This window comes from Crinia signifera, chromosome 1 (assembly GCF_055691185.1).
Source record: "Crinia signifera chromosome 1, ASM5569118v1, whole genome shotgun sequence".
In the NCBI taxonomy this organism is placed as follows: Eukaryota; Metazoa; Chordata; class Amphibia; order Anura; family Myobatrachidae; genus Crinia; species Crinia signifera.
In genome coordinates this window covers 268023814-268046847 of record NC_139217.1, presented here as the reverse complement: position 1 = coordinate 268046847, position 23034 = coordinate 268023814, and the positions used below count along the sequence as shown (strand labels likewise).

The 23034-nt window shown below is 45.6% G+C and overlaps 1 protein-coding gene across 3 annotated transcripts in view; it reads right to left on the bottom strand.

The window, feature by feature from the left end:
* The window catches only part of FRMPD1 (FERM and PDZ domain containing 1), a 185186-nt gene extending 163574 nt beyond the window's left edge, over positions 1-21612 (bottom strand). For all 3 annotated transcript variants that reach the window (XR_014473468.1, XM_083183482.1, XM_083183495.1), the window contains exon 1: positions 21244-21612. The gene's annotated coding sequence lies outside the window, so the exon portion shown is untranslated. The remainder of the gene's footprint in view (positions 1-21243) is intronic.
* Positions 21613-23034: the final 1422 nt, after the last annotated feature.

Here is a 23034-nt window from a genome sequence, read left to right as displayed (position 1 = left end):
TCTTTGGTTCTTGCGCACAGTACCGCAAGCTGCTGTACCTCTTGAACCAAGGGCCTTAAACAGGGGGATGCTAGTGTAAAAGTTATCCACATAGAGGTGATAACCTTTATCCAGGAAGGGGTGCACTAAATCCCAGACAATTTTCCCACTAACACCTACGAGGGAGGGGGGGCATTCTGGCGGTTCAATTCTAGAATCCTTCCCTTCATAAACCCTAAACCTGTGGGTGTACCCTGAGGTGCTTTCACACAGTTTATACATTTTTATGCCATACCTTGCCCTCTTACTGGGAAGGTACTGGCGGAATTTAACCCTTCCTTTAAAATGTATAAGGGACTCGTCGATACAAATAAATTTTTCAGGGATGTACACCTCTTCAAATTTGGCACTGAAATGATCAATGACCGGCCTGACTTTGAATAGCCGGTCAAAGGTGGGATCATCTCTGGGTGGGCACTGTGCATTATCGGTGTAATGTATAAATTTAAGAATTGTCTCAAATCGAGTCCGGGTCATGGCCATACGGTAAAATGGAGTACTGTACAGAACATCTGTACTCCAATATTGCCTAATTTCTGGCTTTTTTACTATGCCCATATGAAACACCAGACCCCAAAACGTCATCATCTCTACTGCATCTACAGGGGTCCACCTAGCAAATGATGACGTGGGGTTTTGAGCAATAAACTGCTGGGCATATAAATTAGTTTGGTCCACCATTAAATTTATAAAATCATCAGAGAAAAATAATTTGAAAAAGTCAATTTCTCTGAGACCTGTGGAATCAAATTGGATTCCTGGCATGCCCAAAAACTCAGGAACCTGGGGCTCAAAATTGTCTGGTGGTGGGGTCCATACTAGATCAATTATTGGGGGGGGAATCTCAGCTGATCTACGGGGGCGTCTTTGAGGGGGTCCCTCATCAGCAGAGGAGGAAGAGGAGCTTAAGGCAAATCCTTCAAATTCCCCGCTTGCATCACTGCCTGTGTCAGAGTCAGAAGCAAGCATGGCATATGCCTCCTCCACTGAATACATTCTCCTGGATGATTGGGAGGACATTTGGGAGGACATTTGGGAGGACATTTGGGATGCCATTTTTATTTTTGTGTTACCGGTAGTGAAATGTTTCAACACGTGTATAGTGTAGGGGGGGGCACAAACTTTATTTCAATCCGGGGGGTATGTAGTGTGTAGTGTGTATGTGGTGCAGAAAAAAAAAAAAATGCTTTATACCAATAAAAAAAAAAAAAATGAAGGGGTTAAAAAAAAAAAAAAATGAAGGGGTTAAAAAAAAAAAAAAGGAAGGGGTTAAAAAAAAAAAAGGTCCTGCGCCAAAAATTGAGCACAGATGTTGGTCAGTAACGTCTGTCACTGAACAGCGCTCAAAGGCAACAGGAATTTGATCAAAAAAAAAAAAAAAATAGATCAACCCTGTGCCGAAAAAGATGATCAGTGATGTACGTCACTGATCAGCGCACAGCGGCCACAGGACACCCACAAAATCACAGTGTGTGTAAAAAAAAAAATTAAAAAAATACCCCACAGCACACACACAAAAAAAAAAGGTGATCAGTGATGCGACACTGATTACCAGTGAGGTGCAGCAGGTGCACAACCTTTGGTGCAACTGACAGGTATATATAAAAAAAAAAAAACCTCTGTACCCCCAAAAAAGTTGCTGATCACCTCAGATATAGTGATCAGCACAAAAGGCGGGGACAGCAGACACAAAATTTAGCACTCTCTATCACTATCTCTCTCTATCTCTCTATCTCTCACTATCTAACACTATCTAACACTCTATGACACTGCAGCAGCAGCACTCACAGGTATATCTATATATAAAAAAAAACCTGCGCCCCCAAAAAGTTACTGATCAGTTAATTTATACTGATCAGCACAAAAGGAGGGGGCAGCAGTCAGTTATATAAAAAATATATAGCACAATCTGTCACTATCTCTCTCTATCTCTCTCTATCTCTCTCTCTCTATCTCTCTCTATCTCTCTATAACTATCACACTGCAGCAGCACAAAATATAGCACTCTGTCAGTAGGCCTCTCTCTCTATCTCTCTCTCTCTATCTCTCTCTCTCTATCTATAACTATATCACACTGCAGCAGCACAAAATATAGCACTCTCTGACACTATCTCTCTCTCTATCTCTCTCTATCTCTCTCTATCTCTCTCTATCTCTCTCTCTCTATCTCTCTCTATCTCTCTCTATCTATCTCTATCTATCTCTCTATCTATCTAGCTAATACTAATACAGTGCAGCAGCACAATATCACAGTATGGCACAATTATTGCACAGGATCCAGGAAGCAATCAGCAGCGATCAGGTAAGTATTGCAGCAAGTATTTCTGGTCAGTATGGCGGCAGGGGGGTACGGTGACCGCACTGCACGCTTTCCAGACCGGAATGGCGTCTGCAGTGCAGTCACCGTTAGTTTAAATCTCCCTCCTTGGCTGTGATTGGTCCGTCGGTCCGACGGACCAATCACGGCCTTTGGGGGCGGGCGGGGTGAGGTGGGGTGACACCAGTGTCACCCTTACACCCCGCGGTGATTGGTGCTGTACTTTACAGCACCAATCACCTCTGATCCCGTGTCACCGGCGAACGTTATTCGCCGGTGACACAGGAAAACGCTGTGAATGGCTGTTCACACTGAACAGCCAATCACAGCGATCGCCGACGGGGGGGCGGCATCGCAGCCCCCCCGGGGCATGCACGGACATGTCTGCTGTCAGGGACAGCAGACATGTTGAAACTGTCACCGCGTCTATAGACGCGGTGACAGTTTAAATCCATGACGTACATTTACGCCATGTGTCGGGAAGTGCTTCCCGACCATGACGTAAATGTACGTCAAATGTCGGGAAGGGGTTAAGGGCTTGTTACAGTTTTTGTTTTTCTTGTGTACATAACCCCAACGTTTAGTGCACGTCTCTGCCTATAAATTTATTTCAACAAATCCAATTGGTGAACCTTTACATATTCAGGCAGAGAGTGGTTAGATCTCATGGACAGACCTAAACCCATTTACCCCTACTTATTGCTGAGATTAGGGGCCTTATTTTGGTTCATTCTTTCTGACAAAATCCTTCTTAGATGGACAAAACCATGTGCACTGCAGGGGGGGGCAGATGTAACATGTGCAGAGAGAATTAGATTTGGGTGAGTAATTTTGTTTCTGTGCAGGGAAAATACTGACTGCTTTATTTTTACACTGCAATATAGATCTCACTTTGAAGTAAAACCCCACCCAAATCTAATTGTCTCTGCACAAGTAACACCTGCCTCACCTGCAGTGCACATGGTTTTGCCCATCTAAGAAGGATTTTGTCAGAAAGAATGAACCAAAATAAGGCCCTAGGTGACCTATTGCTAAATACTTCCCATGCTTTGATTATTGTTTAGCAGGAAAATGGATCAAGAACAGTAACAGAATAGTTCCAACAAAGAGAAGCACTGCAGAGCCACCACTTTGGCAAGACATAATAAATGTTATCAAGTTATGGCATGATAGGCAAACAAGTCATTAATAGTCATATAGTCTGGATGAACTTGTTTTTAGAATAAGAATAAACACAGTCAGTGATGAATTATACAGTTCATCCTATCCAATAAGAAACAATTTGAATGGATTTTTTTATTAGAGTAGTTTTGCCTAGAATATTAATGCAGTATAAGCTGTTTTTACATGCACTACTGTATAAACATTTGGCTTTTTCATTGGTGGTCTATACTGCCATATAGTAAGATGATTTTAATAGTGTAATTTACAGAAATGTCAAAAAAAGGAATGATAGAGTGTGAGGTAGATATGGAATGATGAGCAGGGCCGGATTTGGCACGTGCCTATGGGCGGCACCTGCTGGGGACGGCACGGCATCCCCCCTTCTTGCGGGGGTCTGCGAAACATGGGAGGGATAGTCATGGGGGGGGGTTTGCGAATCACAGGAGGGGGGGGGGCCCGAATCATGGGAGGGGGGGAGGGCGCGGGGGGCTGCCGCTCCATATCCCAGCAGCACTATGGCATCAGCTGTGGAAATGACATCTCCAGCACTGGGGAGGAAGAGAGGACAGGACACCTCCTGGCACTGTGATGGCTACATCAGCGGTATGCACGGGGGGGGGCACACAATGTTGTGCCTATGGGCGGCCTGATACTTAAATCCGCCCATGACGATGAGAGATGATTAGACTGACAGTGGCATTTAGGATGCATTGGGTATTATTATTATTATATTTTTATTTATAAGGTGCCACATGTCGTATTCAGCGCTGTACATATAGATCACATTAGAACAGTACAGGGTATACAGAACTAGACATAAGAGTCTACCCTTATGTCGACACAGTCAACATAAACACTAAAACGTACCGCTGCGTCCCCTTGCATGGCTCGCTGTGCTCCCCATGCTTCAGGCATGGAGTCTCGCTACGCTTGGCACACTATTTTATTCTCCAACATCTCCCTAGTGGAAGGTAGGGCATGAAATACCGCCAGTCGAAACATGTCGTGTTGACATGGACACCGAAACGTACCACCACATCCTCTCGCATGGCTTGCTGCGCTCGCTATGCTTTGGGCACAGTGCCTCGCTAGTGCACACTATTTTATTCTCCCATCATGCCCTAGTGGATGGTAAGGCATGAAATACCTCCTGTCGGGACACATGTCGGCTCAGATAACAGTAATAAAACCCATGTCAACCTAATGACCCTGTCGACCTAATGACACATGTCGACCTAATGACCCTGTCTACTTAATGACCCTGTCAACCTAACCCATGTCGACCTAAAGTTATGTCAACCTTACTGCATGTCAACCTAAAGTCATGTCGACCTATATGCACGTCGACCTAATGTTTGTCGACCTATTTGGTGGTGACCCAATGACCATATGCTGATGCATTAAGCAGAAAAATTCAAGAAAAGACCCATACCAGGGGTGTTTTATGAGAGGAGACCTCTGTGCAGCCTCCTCTGGCCGGGCCCCTCCTCTGCCAGGAGCAGAGCAGTGTTTAGTTGGGTCTGAGTACTAGAGCATTCAGACCCTAGTGCACATACTGTATGTGGATATCCAGAAAAATGGTGAGTTGGCCATTTTTTCTGTAATATTTGTATCGCTCCTGCCAGGCTGTGCATTAGAGCGCTCAGAGGTTGCTCCAGAGGAGGTGTTTCAACACAGTTCAAAATTCATATATGGGTTCCACACCCAGGGCCTTATTCTAGTTAACTCTTTCTGACAAAATCCTTCGTAGATGGACAAAAACATGTGCACTGCAGGTGGGGCAGATGTTACTTGTGCAGAGAGAATTAGATTTGGGTGGGGTTTTACTTCAAAGTGAGATCTATATTGCAGTGTGAAAATAAAGCAGCCAGTATTTACCCTGCACAGAAACAAAATAACTCAGCCAAATCTAATTCTCTCTGCACAAGTAAAATCTGCCCCACCTGCAGTGCACATGGTTTTGTCCATCTTAATGGTGTGTACACACGGCAGATGCTGCTGTGAGATGCGAGTCCTGACGCGATCAGATCGCATCGGGACTCGCATCTCATGGCATGCTAGAGGGGCACAATTTACACTATATAGTGCAGATCTGCACTATATAGTGTTGCCTGCCCTCTCTATTTGGCTGCCGATATGCGCTCACATGGGAGTGCGGATCGGCAGCGCATCGGGCTCGGAAGCCCTAAAAAAGCATGCGATTTGGCTTCCGATGTTCCCTATATCGGGAACATTGGAAGCCAAATCTAACCGTGTGTACACACTATAAGAAGGATTTTGTCAGAAAGAGTGAACTAGAATAAGGCCCAAGATGAGATTTTAAAAGGGGTATGGGTTATAGGATCGACACAGCTAAGGTTGACATGCATTGGGATGACCACTGAAAGTTGACATGTGCTTAGGTCGACACCCAAAAAGGTCAACATGGGCTTAGGTCGACAGGGTCATTAGGTTGTCATGGGCAAGGTTGACTGTCAATCATGGGATTTTCATGTTTTTTGTCCCAAATGTTGACACAACCGACAGGGATATTGTATCAGTGCATCGCTATGCTCGGCACACTATTTTATTCCCCCCCCCCCCCCCCCCCCACGCCCTAGCAGATGGTAGGGGATGAAATACCACCTGTTGGCACATGTAGGCACAAAAAAAAGTGGAATACCCATGTTGACCTTTTGACTGTTGACCTTGCCCATGTCGACAATTTCAGGTGTCGACCTAAGCCCATGTCTACCCAATGTATGTCGACCTTCGGTGTGTCAACCTAACTACCATATACCTTTAAGGGATGTTGCTCACAAGGGCCCTTCTGACTGATATCTTCAATAAAAAAGTCTAGTGTGTATGCTCAATATTGTTAAGAATGTACGCTATTGGCTAATAACACTGCCAGCTAATAGCAGCCCTGGTACGCAGTGACATTAGTCCTGTCAGCAATGCAGTTACAGATCTCAGCTAGAGGTGTGCAAAAAAGAAAAACAGTATAACAGCAAGTACCCAAGTACCCTCTATAAATATGGAAAACAGCTGCAACTAAATCAAATACTTCTGTTGTGTCAGTCCTGGCCATGAGAATTGCCTGGTCTGAAGGTATTAAAATGGGTAATCTACATGAGCAGATTAGTAGACTGGGTGGAACTACACATGACACTACACTAATGTGGATCAACGCCATCTGAAAACAAGTTATTTATACCATAACCATAAATATGACAAGTATGTGTGATGAAATATGTTTGGGGGTGATTCAATGTCATTACACATGCATTGTTGGGAGAATTCCTGATTGCTAAAAGGAAATAGGAGCTGGGATCCCTCCTCTCGGCTGCAGCGCTGTGAGAGTGCACAAACCCAGGCTTGGCAGCAGTGGCACCAGCAATGTCATGGTCTAAAAGCAATGGGCACAGATAGCGAGCTCTGTGATGGCTCTGATAAGCACTCTCTCTGTTTTTATCTTGTACCTGTCTTGCATCACTTGCCAACCAAACTTAGTTTAATAAAAACATTTCCACTATGTTATACCCTCCTTTCTCTTTTACTGTATATAAGGTAATTATTAGTTTAGGAAAATTGGACGTGTTATTATTGTAATGAATTCTATTCCTTGTGTTCAGATGCTGATCATTTTGTGGTTATTTGCACTTATCCTTATATTTAGACTGAAAAGTCATGAAATATTAATAGGCTTTCTATCACTAACCAAGAGACATAGGCACAGTACTTACAGGTACATCACAACGGATAGATCAGATGTAATTATAAAACGAATTCTTAATTAATTGGTAATTGTACTCTCCTAATTATACTGAATCCATATTTTTCTGCAATACCTCCACTATATTTGAAGCTCAATTTGCTGTAGACCTGCCCATAATCCCATTTTCCATTGCATCAGCTCCTTGTGACATTTGTGACCTTGAAAGAGATTTGTCTTCTTGTTTACCAAGCGTTAAAGACTAGAATGTAAGCGTAAATGGGCTAGCAAACGTGCTGGGAAATAACACAGCAATGTACAATGGGGGTGATTCTAGTTAACTCGGAAGGGGACGAATTCAGCCCTGTTCTGATGGTGGGAGGTCTGCGCATGTGCGTATTTGCACATGGCAGACCTTCTGTGCCAATGCCCGTTGGAGACAGGATCTAAAGTCACATGCCGTCCGTGCTTGCCCCTCTTCAGCAGACTCCGATCACCCACCCCCTGCCGAATCCCCTCGGCAACATGCAAAGGGATGTGTTCGCGTACATCCCCTTGCATGTTGCCGAGGGGATTAGGCAGGGTTGAGGGGAGTGTTCGGCCTCTGCTTAGTGAGCTGTCTTGAATCACCCCCAATGTGTGCTACAGTATATAGCAAGGAAAGAAGAGTAAACCTGCCTACATAAACTGAGAGGTGATTGTAATCTATCTACACTTCTCAAAATTATTACAGCCATTGGTTGCATCTGCCCATTCCAGGCTACCGTGTTTTTTTCTGTGTACATTCTATATATTTCATTAATAAATTATTTTATTATCCACTCCTGATTTTAGAGCAATAGGTATGAATAAGCTGTTTTTTTTATTATTAATCTACAAGCTTATAAGTACTCTTATAGCAGCTAATTAAGTGCACACTAGACAATATGTCATCCAATCCATCAGATCGGATTGGCATAATAGGCACATCGTCTAGTGTGTACCTGCTATGTCACTGACAATGTGCACTCCCGCGGGTCATCAGAGACATCCTCAGTCAACCCTACGGATACTTACATCAACAAGGACCGAAAGTATCATGGCCCTTCCCTGTTGCCTGCATCGGGAAGTGTATATGCACTTGTATAGTGTGTACCCAGCTTAATATGATGTCTCTGATCTGTGATGCTGCCAAAGTTTAACTTTCAACAAAATAAATGGTACTTGTGGAGTATCACGGCTCCCATCGTATGGCATCGTATGCCATATGTAGTGGCATACGATGGCATACGATGCGATGCGATGTTTTAACCGATTTTTGAGCATTTTCGCTCAAAAATCGTATGCCATCGCATGGCATCGTATGCCATATGTAGTGGCATACGATGTCATACGATGCGATACGATGTTTACCGATTTTTGAGCAAAAATGGTCAAAAATCGGTAAAACATCGGATAACATCGTATGCGATCGCATCAGATGCCATACGATGGCATCCGATGCGATGCGATGGCACCCGATTTTGCACTGAAATGCATCAGAATGCATTGAAATGTGTATTAAAGTAGTGAAATGCCCCCAAATGCCATTTTTCATAGTGCACCACCCCCACTATCAACGTCAACCCGAAGCGTGGCGAGCGTAGCGAGCCCACGAGGGGCGGCGGTACGCGTCCTACGACCTTTTCATACCCCCACTATCCACGTCGGCGTGGAGTTGAGAATAGAATAGTGTGGCGAGCGCAGCGAGCCACCGAGCCCGAAGCGTGGCGAGCGCAGCGAGCCCCGCGAGGGGACGCGGATACCTGTAAAGCCCGCGAGGAGACGCGTATAGCTGTGAAGGTATCCGCGTCCCCTCGCGGGGCTCGCTGCGCTCGCCACGCTTCGGGCTCGGTGGCTCGTTGCGCTCGCCACACTATTCTATTCTCAACTCCACGCCGACGTGGATAGTGGGGGTATGAAAAGGTCGTAGGACGCGTACCGCCGCCCCTCGCGGGCTCGCTGCGCTCGCCACGCTTCGGGTTGACGTTGATAGTGGGGGTGGTGCACTATAAAAAATGGCATTTGGGGGCATTTCACTACTTTAATACACATTTCAATGCATTCTGATGCATTTCAGTGCAAAATCGGGTGCCATCGCATCGCATCGGATGCCATCGTATGGCATCCGATGCGATCGCATACGATTTTTGAGCTAAAATGGCTCAAAAATCGGTAAAACATCGTATCGCATCGATGGCATACGATGCCATGCGATGTTTTACCGATTTTTCACCATTTTTGCTCAAAAATCGGTAAAACATCGTATCGCATCATATGACATCGTATGCCACTACATATGGCATACGATGTTATCCGATGTTTTACCGATTTTTGACCGATTTTTGCTAAAAAATCGGTAAAACATCGTATCGCATCGTATGACATCGTATGCCACTACATATGGCATACGATGTTATGCGATGGCATACGATTTTTGAGCTAAAATAGTCAAAAATCGGTAAAACATCGCATCGCATCGTATGCCATCGTATGCCACATGCGACGCGATGCGATGCGATTTTTAGCATACGATCTGCATACGATGCAGGTCGTGGGAGCCGTGATACTCCACAAGTACCAAATAAATCTTTACAACTAGTATAAAGCCCAGATTTCCCACAAGGCAACCAAGGTGCCCACCTAGTGCCTGGCAGGTCCCAAGGCTGCCAGGCACCAGCAGATGAGCAACGGGTGGAAAGCTTTTTTATAGCCTCCGGCTAAAGCCATCTACCCCCACGAAAATCGCTTGGACAGGTGTATGTACTAAGTGATTTTCCGGCCATCGATTTTCACATCACCCAGTGTGTATGCAACTATGTAATGCATACCTTCCAACATTTGTCTTTAGTGAATTTGGGGCCTGCTACACCAGAGGGGTGGATGTGGCCTCGGGTGAAAGGCCATGGTCTAACATTGCAACCCTGACATTTTTAACAGTTTGGGGTGTGCCCAATAAGAGCAGCTGGGCAGCCCCCTGGCTCTTCTCCCTGAAACGGCATCTATTCAATGATGCTGATACAGGATAGCAGGGCAGCAGTGATCCCTGGCTCCCCAACTGTACCCCCCCCCCCCCCCCACACCCGTTCGACACTGGGCCTTATTCTAGTTCACTCTTAATGCCAAAATACTTCTTAGATGGACAAAACCATGTGCACTGCAGGTGTAAAATGTGCAGAGAGAATTAGATTTGGGTGAGTTATTTTGTTTCTGTGCAGGGAAAATACTGTCTGCTTTATTTTTACACTGCAATATAGATCTCACTTTGAAGTAAAACCCCACCCAACAAGTTACATCTGCCCCACCTGCAGTGCACATGGTTTTGTCCATCTAAGAAGGATTTTGTCAGAAAGAATGAACTAGAATAAGGCCCACTGTGACCTGTAGGTGTCCAAATAGCGGTACTGTCCTGCATGTGGAAGGTATGATGGGGGATGCATGCTGAGAGTGTGACTCCTGCAGGGAAGTAGGGGAAACTAGAGCTGGGTACACACTAGACAATTTATCATAAAGACCCTTATTCTGGTTGGTGCGGATATGTCCGCGTGCGTTTGTTCCGCCGATGTTTTGTGTTTGCGCATGTGCAGAGGCATATCTGCACATGTGCGAAAGGGACATACGTCCAAATTCCGCATGAAATGTTTACACTACCAACAGGGGGAGGAGAGGGGCGTGAAGGGCTGTTTTGGCTCATTACCATATGTGTACGCCCAGAGTTTCATGGGCGTTCCCATGAAAACGCTGGGTGTACGTATGGTAATGCGGCCGTGACGCACGTGTAGGGGGCGGACATATGACATTGCCGGATGTCAGCTTCCAGCCCAGATCCCTGCTTTTGCACGGAGAAATGCCCGAGTGGTCTGAGCTCGCGGGAGCTGCCTGACCACTCGGTCCTGCATTCGATGGTCTGCGACCATCGATCGATGGGGGAGGTTCCCAGAGATGGAGGAGGTGTATACATGAGAAATCCACTCGTGCACCCTGTGGTCAGCGGCTTACCGCATTCGGACGGAGTGAGCGGGGTTTAGGACGCACGGTCCTGGCCGCATATTCGGCTCCAGCCGCACAGACCAGAATAAGGCCCAAAGTGATATGTATGATAATGATATTGGTAACAAAATAGCGTGCATATTTTCTTGTGTGTACGTACTATATTGATAGCGATGCACGCTGCCACGGTTCATTAACGGTGTCCTCCATCATCTGTACATGCAGCTCAATGTTGACTATAGCGTCAATGACTGCATGCTCTGAGCGGAGGTCGAGCGACTTCACTGAATGAAATTGCTCAGTGTGTATGCACTATATTGAGTTCCACAGAAATCCTTATCTATATTGCTCATGGAGCAAATTGTCCAGTGCAGGGGTTTCAAACTTGGTTCTCAGGACCCCACACAGTTCACGAATCTGCATTTATTTAGGAATTCGTTTTATTTGAGCTCTTAGGTAATCTATTGCATGTTAAGTAGAACTGCAGGTGGTTTAGTAAAAGTTAATTAGGTCTGTTAGATTAATTGTACAGAACCAGATAATTCATAATAAAAGTAATATTGGGCCTGATTCAGAAATGGACAAAATGCAATGCCCTGAGGGGCATGTGGGAGACATCTCAGTAGAAGAGACTGCATGTACTGTAGCTGCGATCCCATCACTTGGACTGACATTGCAATGTCTCTATGGGGTTTATTCTAGTTCATTCTTTCTGACAAAATCCTTCTTAGATGGACAAAACCATGTGCACTGCAGGGGGGGCAGATGTAACATGTGCAGAGAGAATTAGATTTGGGTGAGTTATTTTGTTTCTGTGCAGGGAAAATACTGACTGCATGATTTTACACTGCAATATAGATCTTACTTTGAAGAAAAACCCCACCCAAATCTAATTCTCTCTGCACAAGTTACATCTGCCCCACCCGCAGTGCACATGGTTTTGTCCATCTAAGAAGGATTTTGTCAGAAAGAATGAACTAGAATGACCCCCTATGTTCCATGTAGATGGACAGCTGAGTAATCTCTAGCTTGCTTAGCTGGACCCCGGAAGCGGTGGCTGCGAGGCCAGGAAGTCTACAGTACCTGGCACTCCACAGTATCTGGGAGCGTAGTCCTCCCCTTGCCCCCTTCAATTCAATTTTAGGTACTTGTTTCCTATCTGGGCGCCCAGGTTTTCAACGTACGGCACCGTAATGAAATCGTATCGCATCGCATCGGATTCGGTACGCGATGATGTACGATGGCATACGATGCTATCCGATCCGATTTCATTTTAAATCGGATCGCATCGCATGCGGTGACGCGATCAACCCCGATTTTTACATTGGAATCAATGTCAAATGGTCCCCGAGACCCGATTTTACATTGATTTCAATGTAATAACCCCGCAAACCCACGATTTGTATAGGAAACCCCCCCTGATGGTTTAAAATGCGCCTCCATTGTTAACGCCACCCCAGTATTGACGTCAACCCGAAGCGTGGCGAGCGCAGCGAGCCCCGCGAGGGGTGGCGGTACGCGTCCTCCAACTTTTTCATACCCCCACTATCCACGTCGGCGTGGAGTTGAGAATAGAATAGTGTGGCGAGCGCAGCGAGCCACCGAGCCCGAAGCGTGGCGAGCGCAGCGAGCCCCGCGAGGGGACGCGGATACCTGTGAAGCCCGCGAGGGGACACGGATACCTGTGAAGTATCCGCGTCCCCTCGCCACGCTTCGGGCTCGGTGGCTCGCTGCGCTCGCCACACTATTCTGTTCTCAACTCCACGCCGACGTGGATAGTGGGGGTATGAAAAAGTCGGAGGACGCGTACCGCTGCGCTCACCACGCTTCGGGTTGACGTCAATACTGGGGTGGCGTTAACAATGGAGGCGCATTTTAAACCATCAGGGGGGGTTTCCATATATCCTATGGGCCAACCATAAAAGCGGGAACGAAATCGGATCGCATCGCATTGCATCGTTCAATATCGTGTATGTGCATTTGTGGTATCCGATGCGATCCGATTTTTATACAGAGAATAGCATGGTGCGCAATTAACGTAGCGGGCGCCCAGATAGGAAACAAGTACCCAATTTTACATTTTATTTGGCAAGTCCATTTATTTGTAAGTGTACTAGTCTAACTAAAGTATTAACCCCTTCACGACATTTGACGTATATATACGTCATGGTCGGGAAGTACTTCCCGACCGTTGACGTATATATACGTCATGACTTCTAACTGTCACTGCGTCTAGAGACGCAGTGACAGTTAGGTGATGTCTGCTGTCCCTGACAGCAGACATCCCCCCTCGTCGCCCAGGGGGGGCAGGGGTGCCCCCCCCGGTCGGCGATCGCTGTGATTGGCTGTTCAAATCTGAACAGTCAATCACAGCGTTTCCTGTGTTACCGGCGGCTAAGCCGCTCGGTAACACAGAAAACGGTGGTGATCGGTGCAGCACCGATCACCACCGATGTGCAGCCCCCCCCTCCCACCCGCCGGGCACTCACCCGGCAGCAGCAGCAGCAGCTCCCCCGGCTCCCCCGGTGCGCACGCAGCGCTGCCCTCCTCCCCCCTCCCTCCCGCAGCAGCAGCAGCAGCATCATGCTGCTAGAAAAGTTAAAATAAAATAAAAAATAAGTATTGCAAATGTATATGTATATATATATATATATATATATATATATATATACACACACATATATATATATATATATATATATATATATATATATGTGTGTGTATATATATATGTATATATACAGATGGGGCCGGGCTCATCTTTGCAGGGGATGGCGATGGCGTCGCCATCGCCATTCCCTGCTCCCGCGCCATCTGTGTGTCGGAAGGGGACGCGCGCGCACGAGGTGCGCGCGCGTCCCCTTCCGACGGTGCTGCCCTCGGTCGCCCGGTGCCCACACCGGGCGCCCGCACCCCCCCACAGCCTCCTCGGGTCCCCCCAGCCCCCCTCGAGCGGGAGGCGGACAGTATTGTGTCCGCCTCGCCGCCCGGCCGCCCGGATACTGAGACGCGCGTGCGTGGGGGACGCACGCGCGTCTCAGTCAGATGGCGCGCCGTGTTGCTGGCGGATCGCCAGCAGCATGCTGCTGGCGATTCGCCAGCAAGCATAAGGCCTGCGCTATCTGTATATATATATATATATATATATATATACACACACATATATATATATATATATATGTGTGTGTGTGTGTGTGTGTGTGTGTATACCGCACCGATCACCAACGATCGCCAGCCCCCCCCCCTCCCACCCGGCAGCCCCCCTCCCTCCCACCCACCCGGCTGCCGCAGCGCCAGCACCCCTCCCACCCCCCCGCCAGCCGCAGCGTCAGCCCCCCTCCCAAAGCTGGTGACCAAAATGGGGTCACTTGTGGGGGGGTTCCACTGTATTGGTGCTTCGGGGGTCTTGCTAATGCGACATAGCACCCACCATTCATTCCACCACCAAAAATCACTCCTTCCCTTCTGAGTCCTGCCATGCACCCAACTGGTAATTTTTGGTCACATGTGAGGCATTGCCGTACTCGGGAGAAATTGGGGCACAGATTTTGGGGTGCTTTGTCTCCTTCATTCCTTGTGAAAATTAAAAATTTTGAGCCAGAACTGCATTTTTGTGTAAAAAATTAAATTTTTTTACACAAAAATGCAGATCTGGCTCAAAATTTTTCATTTTCACAAGGAATGAAGGAGACAAAGCACCCCAAAATCTGTGCCCCAATTTCTCCCGGGTACGGCAATGCCTCACATGTGACCAAAAAATACCAGTTGGGTGCATGGCAGGACTCAGAAGGGAAGGAGTGATTTTTGGATTTTGCAGCACAGATTCTGGTTGAATGACCCCGAAACACCCATACAGTGGAACCCCCCCACAAGTGACCCCATTTTGCAAACTACACCCCTCAGGGAATTCATCTAGGGGTATAGAGTACATTTCAAACCCCCCGAGGTTTCACCAATTTTGATACAACTGAGCTGTGAAAATGAAAAATTAATTTTTTTCATTTTCACTGCCCAGTTGTACCACAATTGGTGAAACCCCTGGGGGTTTGAAATGTACTCTATACCCCTAGATGAATTCCCTGAGGGGTGTAGTTTGCAAAATGGGGTCACTTGTGGGGGGGTTCCTAACTTTTAGCATCTTATGGTGCTAGAAACCTACATGGTGCCTAAAAAATAATCTCATAAAAAGGAGGCTCCAAAATCAAGTAGGTGCTCCTTCTATTATGAAGCCTGTGGTTTGGTCACCGTGCACACTAGGGCCACATATAGGATATTTATGAAAACCAAAGAATTGGGGGAATCAATTTTTAGTCACATTTCTCTAGTAAAATGTACTGTGTTCCTTAGAAAAATGTATTAAAATTGCAAATCTGCAAAAAAAAAGAAATTTAGAAATTTCACCTACACTTTGTTTTAATTCCTGTGAAACACCTAAAGGGTTAACAAACTTCCAAAATGCTGTTTTGAATACTGTGAGGGGTGCAGTTTTTGAAATGGCATCATTTATGGGGGTGTCTCACATACAAGTCCTCAAAGTCACATCAAAACTGACCTGGTCCCTAAAAAATCAGAGTTTGAAATTTTCTTGAAAATTTGAGAATTTGCTATTCATATTTTAAGCCTCCTAGTGTCCAAAAAAATGAAAAGGAGGTTGAAATAATGATGGCAACATAAAGTATACATATGGTCTATGTTAGTTATTAACTATTTTGAGTGGTAAGATTATTTGTCTCACAAGCAGAAAATTTAACATTTTGAAAATTGCTAAATTTTCCATTTTTTTACGATATTTTGGTATTTTTCAAAAAAAACACAGACTGTATCGACCAAAATTTACCACTAACTTGAAGTACAATGTGTCACGAGAAAACAATCTCAAAATCACTGGGATAAGTAAAAGCAAAAAAAAGTTATCCCCACTTAAGTGAGACATGTCAGATTTGAAAAAAAGGCTCTGTCATGAAGGCACAAACTGGCTCTGTCATGAAGGGGTTAAACACAACACACTAACTATAGACAGTGATACTGAGACTGCAAGATCAGATAGCAGACAGGCATCTATACAGGAAATGAAAGACGTTTCAATGATCCTAGCCTACACAACTAGAGATATCTACAAATCACACATTTCATAATATCTATACAAATCAACTGGCGAAAAATGTGGGTAAACAAAAATGGTGAAAATGTTATATTTTCACCAACTCAAAAATGGAAGCAAAGATTCACTAGGTGGTATCATACTTATAATGTCCTGTCCAAGATGTTTCAAAGTGCTACAAATGTGTTGAGATTGCAACTGGGGGGCATTTACCATATATTTTGTAGCTACAGTGTGCACATAATAAAGGACTTCATAGGTATATATGACATAGTGAATGTACAGGTGTCCTTACCCCAAGGTCCCCAGTCTTTGTGCATCTACACCACAGTGACTTGCAAATAGAAGCATTAAAAAAAAAACAGTTATTTTAAAATATTTTTAAAAAATGCACTGGGCTATTATTCCACCACCGTCCCATATTGCTAACATGTGGTGGTAGCAAGCACTTTTCCATAGAGAGATGTCCATTGACACTGATGTGTTCATTTACAGTGAATGCAACTAAATGGTCCATTCAAGACCAATAAATAGACCAATCGCTTCCAAGTAACAATACTAATGGACTATATCCACATACAGTATAAAAAAATGAGGTGAAAGCATGTATGCAATGCCAGTATACGGATTTTATGACATAGAACTTGGCACATTACTGTAACGTTCTCTCCTAATACACATACAAATACACAATTACTACAGTACTAGTTTATTATTAAAGTACAGTGTCCATTACTTCTTTTTAGTCAGTCCAAGTGTCTACCCCCCCCCCCCCCCCCCCCCCCCCACAAAAAAAATAAAACCTTACAATGGAATAATCACAAACTACAGTATTTATCAAAGCTTGAACAAAGATAAAATTGTGAGGGAAAAGTACCATGTCCTGTGATTTTTCAAATAAGAATCGGACCCACATTCTGGACCATGTAAGGCAGAAGCTGACTGGCTAGAACCTAATACTTTACAATTTTACCTTTCTCCAATCTTTGATAAAACCCCCCTATATGTGGCGCATAAACATTTTTCATGTTTATTTAAAGTGAAAATTAGAGACAGAAATATTTCCCTGCTAATTATGCCATATTTTACTCCCCTGCTATAGGTCATTCATGATTAATGTACTGTATAAAACACGGGCAACCACAGAATTTTTATATTAAAGGTTTCACGTTAGCTTGTCCCAAACTTTTTCTGAATTTCTACAGAATTATACTAAATACGGATGATTACACTCACAAAAATTAAACAACTGTTTTCAACTAAAAAAGAATAAATTTCACACTGCTAATATTATACCCCTTTCACATCGCAGACACGGTTTAAAAACCGGTATTTTAAAACGGTAATTAAAACGGGTCAGAGCCTTAACAGTGACCCAGATTACCGTTTCAAATACCGGTTAAGTGTCATTCTAGCACTTGAAACGTTCATCCAGAACACGTTTCAAGTGCTATGTGAGAGCCACTGTGGGTTGTGTGTGGGGGGGGGGGGGGGGGGGGGGGGAGCCGGCGGCCACTATATGGGGGAAGCAGCAGTAGCAGAGGGGTGGGCGGGCACTCTCCTTGGCACTCACCCTGACCCCGGGAGGGCGATGGAGGTGCACATCGGGCTCGGGGGGGGTATACAAGCAGCCGCCCGGTAAGATGATACGGGGAGCCTTTGAGAACCTCTTTCTGAGCGTGCGGGAGGCGCTGCAAGGTGAGCGCAGAGCAGCAGCCGCACCTGAGGCGTCCCAGCCGGCTCCAATCTGGGGAGAGCCAGCAGCCACTTACCCACATTCCAGCTGGAGCGAACACCCGGAGCCACAGCCCCTCTCCGCCTGGTCCGAACCCCGAGGCAGCCAATCACCCGGCTGGAGAGCGCAGCCAGAGGCAGCTCCCCGCAGCGAGGTCTCTCAGTACCCTCAGCTCAGCGGCTGCTCCACGGAGCTGAAGGAGATCCTGGGTGACCGGGAAGGGATGCTGGAGACCGAGGAGGTCGGCTCAGAGCACGCCACCAAGGAAGGCTACCCGCTGGCCGCGGAGGGCATCTCTGACAGTGCCAAGGAGATCTGCAAAGCGGTGTCCGTGTCCCTGGGGCTGAGCATGGAGGCGCTGGAGCAGCTGAGCGCAGGGGCAGAGGCGCAGAGGGGAGACTGCATGTTCGCCGCCTCCTGCACTCACACCATGGACACCAACAAGTGCCAAGTGGGTGAGAAGGAGAAGAATGACACCTCGTCCCCCCAGTACCGGGACGGGGCCTTTAGGAGGAGCGGCCACACAAACTTCTCCTCTGGCAAAGCCCCAGAGGATGGCAGTGCGCTGGGCACGGATGAGAAGGAGCAGCCCTGTACGGACGATAACCGATCGCCGGAGCACAGGTACAGGGGGGGGGACAACGACTGGGGGGACAGAAGCTGGTCACGGGGGTGTCCCGTAGAGGTGCTGCGCCAGTGGTGCACACCTGGACACCACTGGCGCGCACCTATTGTATAGCAGTGGGATTGTGCTTGTGCTTGTGAAGTTTGCCTGAAATACCGTTTCAGACAAACTGTACACATTCACATTGCACAAAAAACGGCAAGGAACCGTGTAGGACTCTGCTTTTTACACGGTTCGAAATGCCAGTTAATTTAAAACGGTAAATTGCCTGTGGTGCATTCACAGTGCACCCTTAAACGTTTTAAAAAGGGAAAAAAACGGCAATATACCGTTTTAAAAGTGCGATGTGAAAGGGGTATAAGTCTGCCTGGCATTAGATGTGTCCAGTACTTCTCATCTAGGGATACATTCCCCTTCACAGGGAGAACATACAATCTACACATAGAAAGATTCACACTGGAATCAAACCCATGATTTATTATGTAGCATTTCTAACCACTGTGCCACCTTGACATGAAGAACTTTCCTGTAATTGTCCATAAAAGGAGAATCTTATGGTGTGTACAGGATATGCCGTGAGATGCGAGTCCCGATGCGATCAGATCGGCATGCTAGAGGGGCACAATTTACACTATATAGTGCAGATATGCACTATATAGTGTTGCCTGCCCTCTCTATCTGGCTGCCGATTTGCGCTTACATGCGATTTGGCTTCCGATGTTCCCTATATCAGGAAGCCAAATCTTACTGTGTGTACACACCATAAAATAATGTGTGTGTGTTTGTTTATTTTTTAACAGTTATATTTCACATAATGAGTAATGTAATGTTGATCCCGGTTCCATACATTTATAAGTCTCTTCAGTAGAAAGAGTAAATGCTTTCACTGATATATTTGCAAAGTTGTGGTCAAGCACTCAAATAATAAAATGTTTTAAATGCAGGGGAAAAAAAGGCATTAGTTATCTAATGCACAGTTACTGAGGAGAGTAAAGTACTCTATTTGTATCATTTGTCAAACCGTATGACACATACAGTATGTTGTTGTTTACACCATGTTTACACCATGTCATACGAGATTAACATTATGATGAAAAACCCCAAACAATTCCATTATTTTATTTATTCATTTACAGTTTCTTATATAGTGCAGCAGATTCCGTTGCGCTTTACAATAGTAGACAGTGATTAAACAAACTGGGTAACAACAGACAGACTTGGAGGTAGGAGGGCCCTGCGGAAAGCTGACAATCTATAGACCAAATGTACTAATAGGAAATCACTGGGTGGCCTATCTATCCAGTATGGACAGAAAGATATGTTTCCTATTATACAGTAGTATACTGTAGTTACACATATAGATTATAGCTAGCAAGTGAGCAAAGATAGTTTTCATATAAATTGGGATCATTTTGTTTGCATGAAAGATTTTATGGACCATATGAGTTAAATATTCTGAATGAACAGAAACTATATCATGATTGTAATAAAAATAATAGTACTTCCTCATCTTTGCGACCACAGCTTACGCCAGTTACGTTAGCCACTTTCAGAATAGCATCGTTGCCTCCTCACGGGCTTGCTTTGCTCACCGCGCTTCGGGCTCGTTGTCTCGCTTTGCTCGCCACAACTTTAATAAAGGTAATAGATGGTGGCGTGGACACAGGAGGGTGGCGTGGACCCAGGGTGGTGCGGGTTGCGCTACGTAAGTGTGGCCGCAAAGATGAGGAAGTACCAAAATAACTTTATTATATGTGTCTGACTTAAGAGAGATATAATATTACAGTTGGGAGCTACTACCCATCAGTTCACAGAGTAATGGGGTTAACAAAAATAAGTTATAATAAGAGAACATCTGGGCTCCAGATGAAAGTTTTTAGTCTTATTAATGCATTCTATGCTATGAGGTCTCATTTATTTGCACAATTACTTTTCCTTTCTGGGAAAGCCCTTGTACATTTCTCAGAGGGATTCCAGACATGACACTGATTGTAGTAGACAGTACTGTGTAATGGAGCACTACATAGACATGCATGAGTTCATCAGTCATTCTGAAAGAACTGTCTTTAATTAACACTGAGCAAAGGTTTAATGCTCAGCTTGAGAGACAATTGTACAGCGGAAAAACCTAAGAACTCTTTGAATGGGCAGTATTTTTGTCCATCAGATGTCATCTTCCTGACAGTTATAAAAGCATTACTGTGTAATCAGGTAGAAAGTACACACTTAAGCAGTATTACTTGCACCCTTAGCAAAATAGTGCTCTCCAGTGTTGGCATCGTGCACAATGTATCACTGACAAACATTACCTCAGTATTCCACAATTACAGCCTTCTAATCTGTGATTACAATTATTTGTATATTGTGGCAGCTGAAATAGCATCATGTCAGAGCAAGGAGAATAACAGCAGCTTCACAAAGCTTAGGTAAGACCTGAAACAGAGCAGGACACTGCATCTCATATAGCAAAACTACACACAGCATCTCAGCAATATTGTACAAGATATCAGCTACAACACATTATAAGCACTGTGTATAATAGATAAAAGTGGTCTTTTACCTTCCTGGTGAGCTGGAGAGGCCCCCACAGCACCATCCAAGACATGCTCTGCCCTGGCCAGGGCAACACCTGCTACTACTACACACTGCTGACTTCCATCCCTCTCCTGTGCTGAATGATGATGTATCACTGTGCAGGTGGTCACTGGGGACACTGGAGCCACAGAGGTCACCTAGCGCCCACTGGCGTCTCCTTAATGATTAGAAGGTGTGAGCGGCGTAAGTGACACAGAAGTCGCTGCTTAGTGCTTAAGAGCCTGTCTCAGTGCTGGGAAGCAGCAAAGATGCTGGAGAAGATCATCCCGGTAACTCCACCCAGACAGCAGTTTACATCCCTCTGAGGCTGCATGTACTGTCTGCCAGGAGTCGCCTGCCTGTTCTGTGTGAGCTGGGGGCAGGCACACCTTCCTAAATGTGCTGACGGCTCCTCCCTTCTTCTGTCTCTTTCTAATCCTCCCTGACTCTCAGCGGCGTTCTTGCAGCTCGTCTTGCTGTCTTGTGAAGTTCTTTCTTTGTAATGAAGTCATTAGCTAATATACATACATCGGTTACTAAATAAATATTTCTAATGTGTCTTTTTTTTAATCCTTCACTGTGAAAGAAGACGTAATTATAGATGCATCTGTACAGCTACAAATTGATTACAGATATAACACCTGTCACGGCCACAATGAATAATAGCTTCAGAATATATTAGATTAACTCGCCAATACACTGCCCCTGTGAGCAATACTTGGTCTTTTGTCAGAGCTGGACAGAGGTACTCCCAGGTCACAGAGCCAGACGTCCAGGCACTGTAGCACATCGCAGAGGACAGATTTGCTGAACCTTATTGCATGCAGATTTTGGCTACATCACGTCATTTGGTGCACCATGTTGCGCCCACTAGTGCATGATTGTCACCTCAAGTGACTCTGATGCTGCATCAGTGATGCACACCGACGTGCAGATGCGTTCCGCCATACAAGTCGCGCCTGCGGCTTGGGGTGCCTTGAAAAAAATGCTGATAGTCAGTGGTCAGGGAACAGGGGTAAATTACCCCTGTACACATGGGGTTATATCCTCACATGGGGTGATATCAGCAAGCAGTGATGGTCACTGATGAAAAAAAAGACACTCTGCTGGGGGAAGACGCTGATCGCAGGAGCACCTGTCCCTAACTCTGCCCCCTAGCAGACCTGTCCCCGCACACTCGCCCTGTCCTCACACACTCACCCTGTCCATAATCCTGTCCCTGAACACTCACTCTGTCCATAACCCTGTCCAGGGGCGGATCCAGGATAAAATGACAGGGGGGGCACCATGATAAAAGAGGGTTTAGGTGGGGGAGGGGCGGTGTTAGTGGTGCCAGTGTACATGCTAAGAGAGCCGCAGAGAGAGGGTGGGAATGGGATTAAAAATAGGCCCTGGCATTTAATGTATGCAGGCCCACCATGGCGACAAAAGTGAAGGATGTAGTTGTGCGCGCGCCTAAGGAGCACTCCGGAAAATGGGGTGTGGCCACTCAACAGGGGGCATGTCCTTGAGTGTAATGTACAACACCATATACAACTTCTACACATTATGCAACAAAATACTTGCCCCTTACACATGATGCCAAATGGAATGAGCCAAAATTCACATAATGCCACATGGATTGTGTCAAAATTCACATAATGCCATATGGATTGTGTTAAAATTCACATAATGCCACACGGATTGAGCCAAAATTTACATAATAACACACGGATTGAGCCAAAATTCACATAATGCCAAATGGATTGAGCCAAAATTCACATAATGCCACACGGAT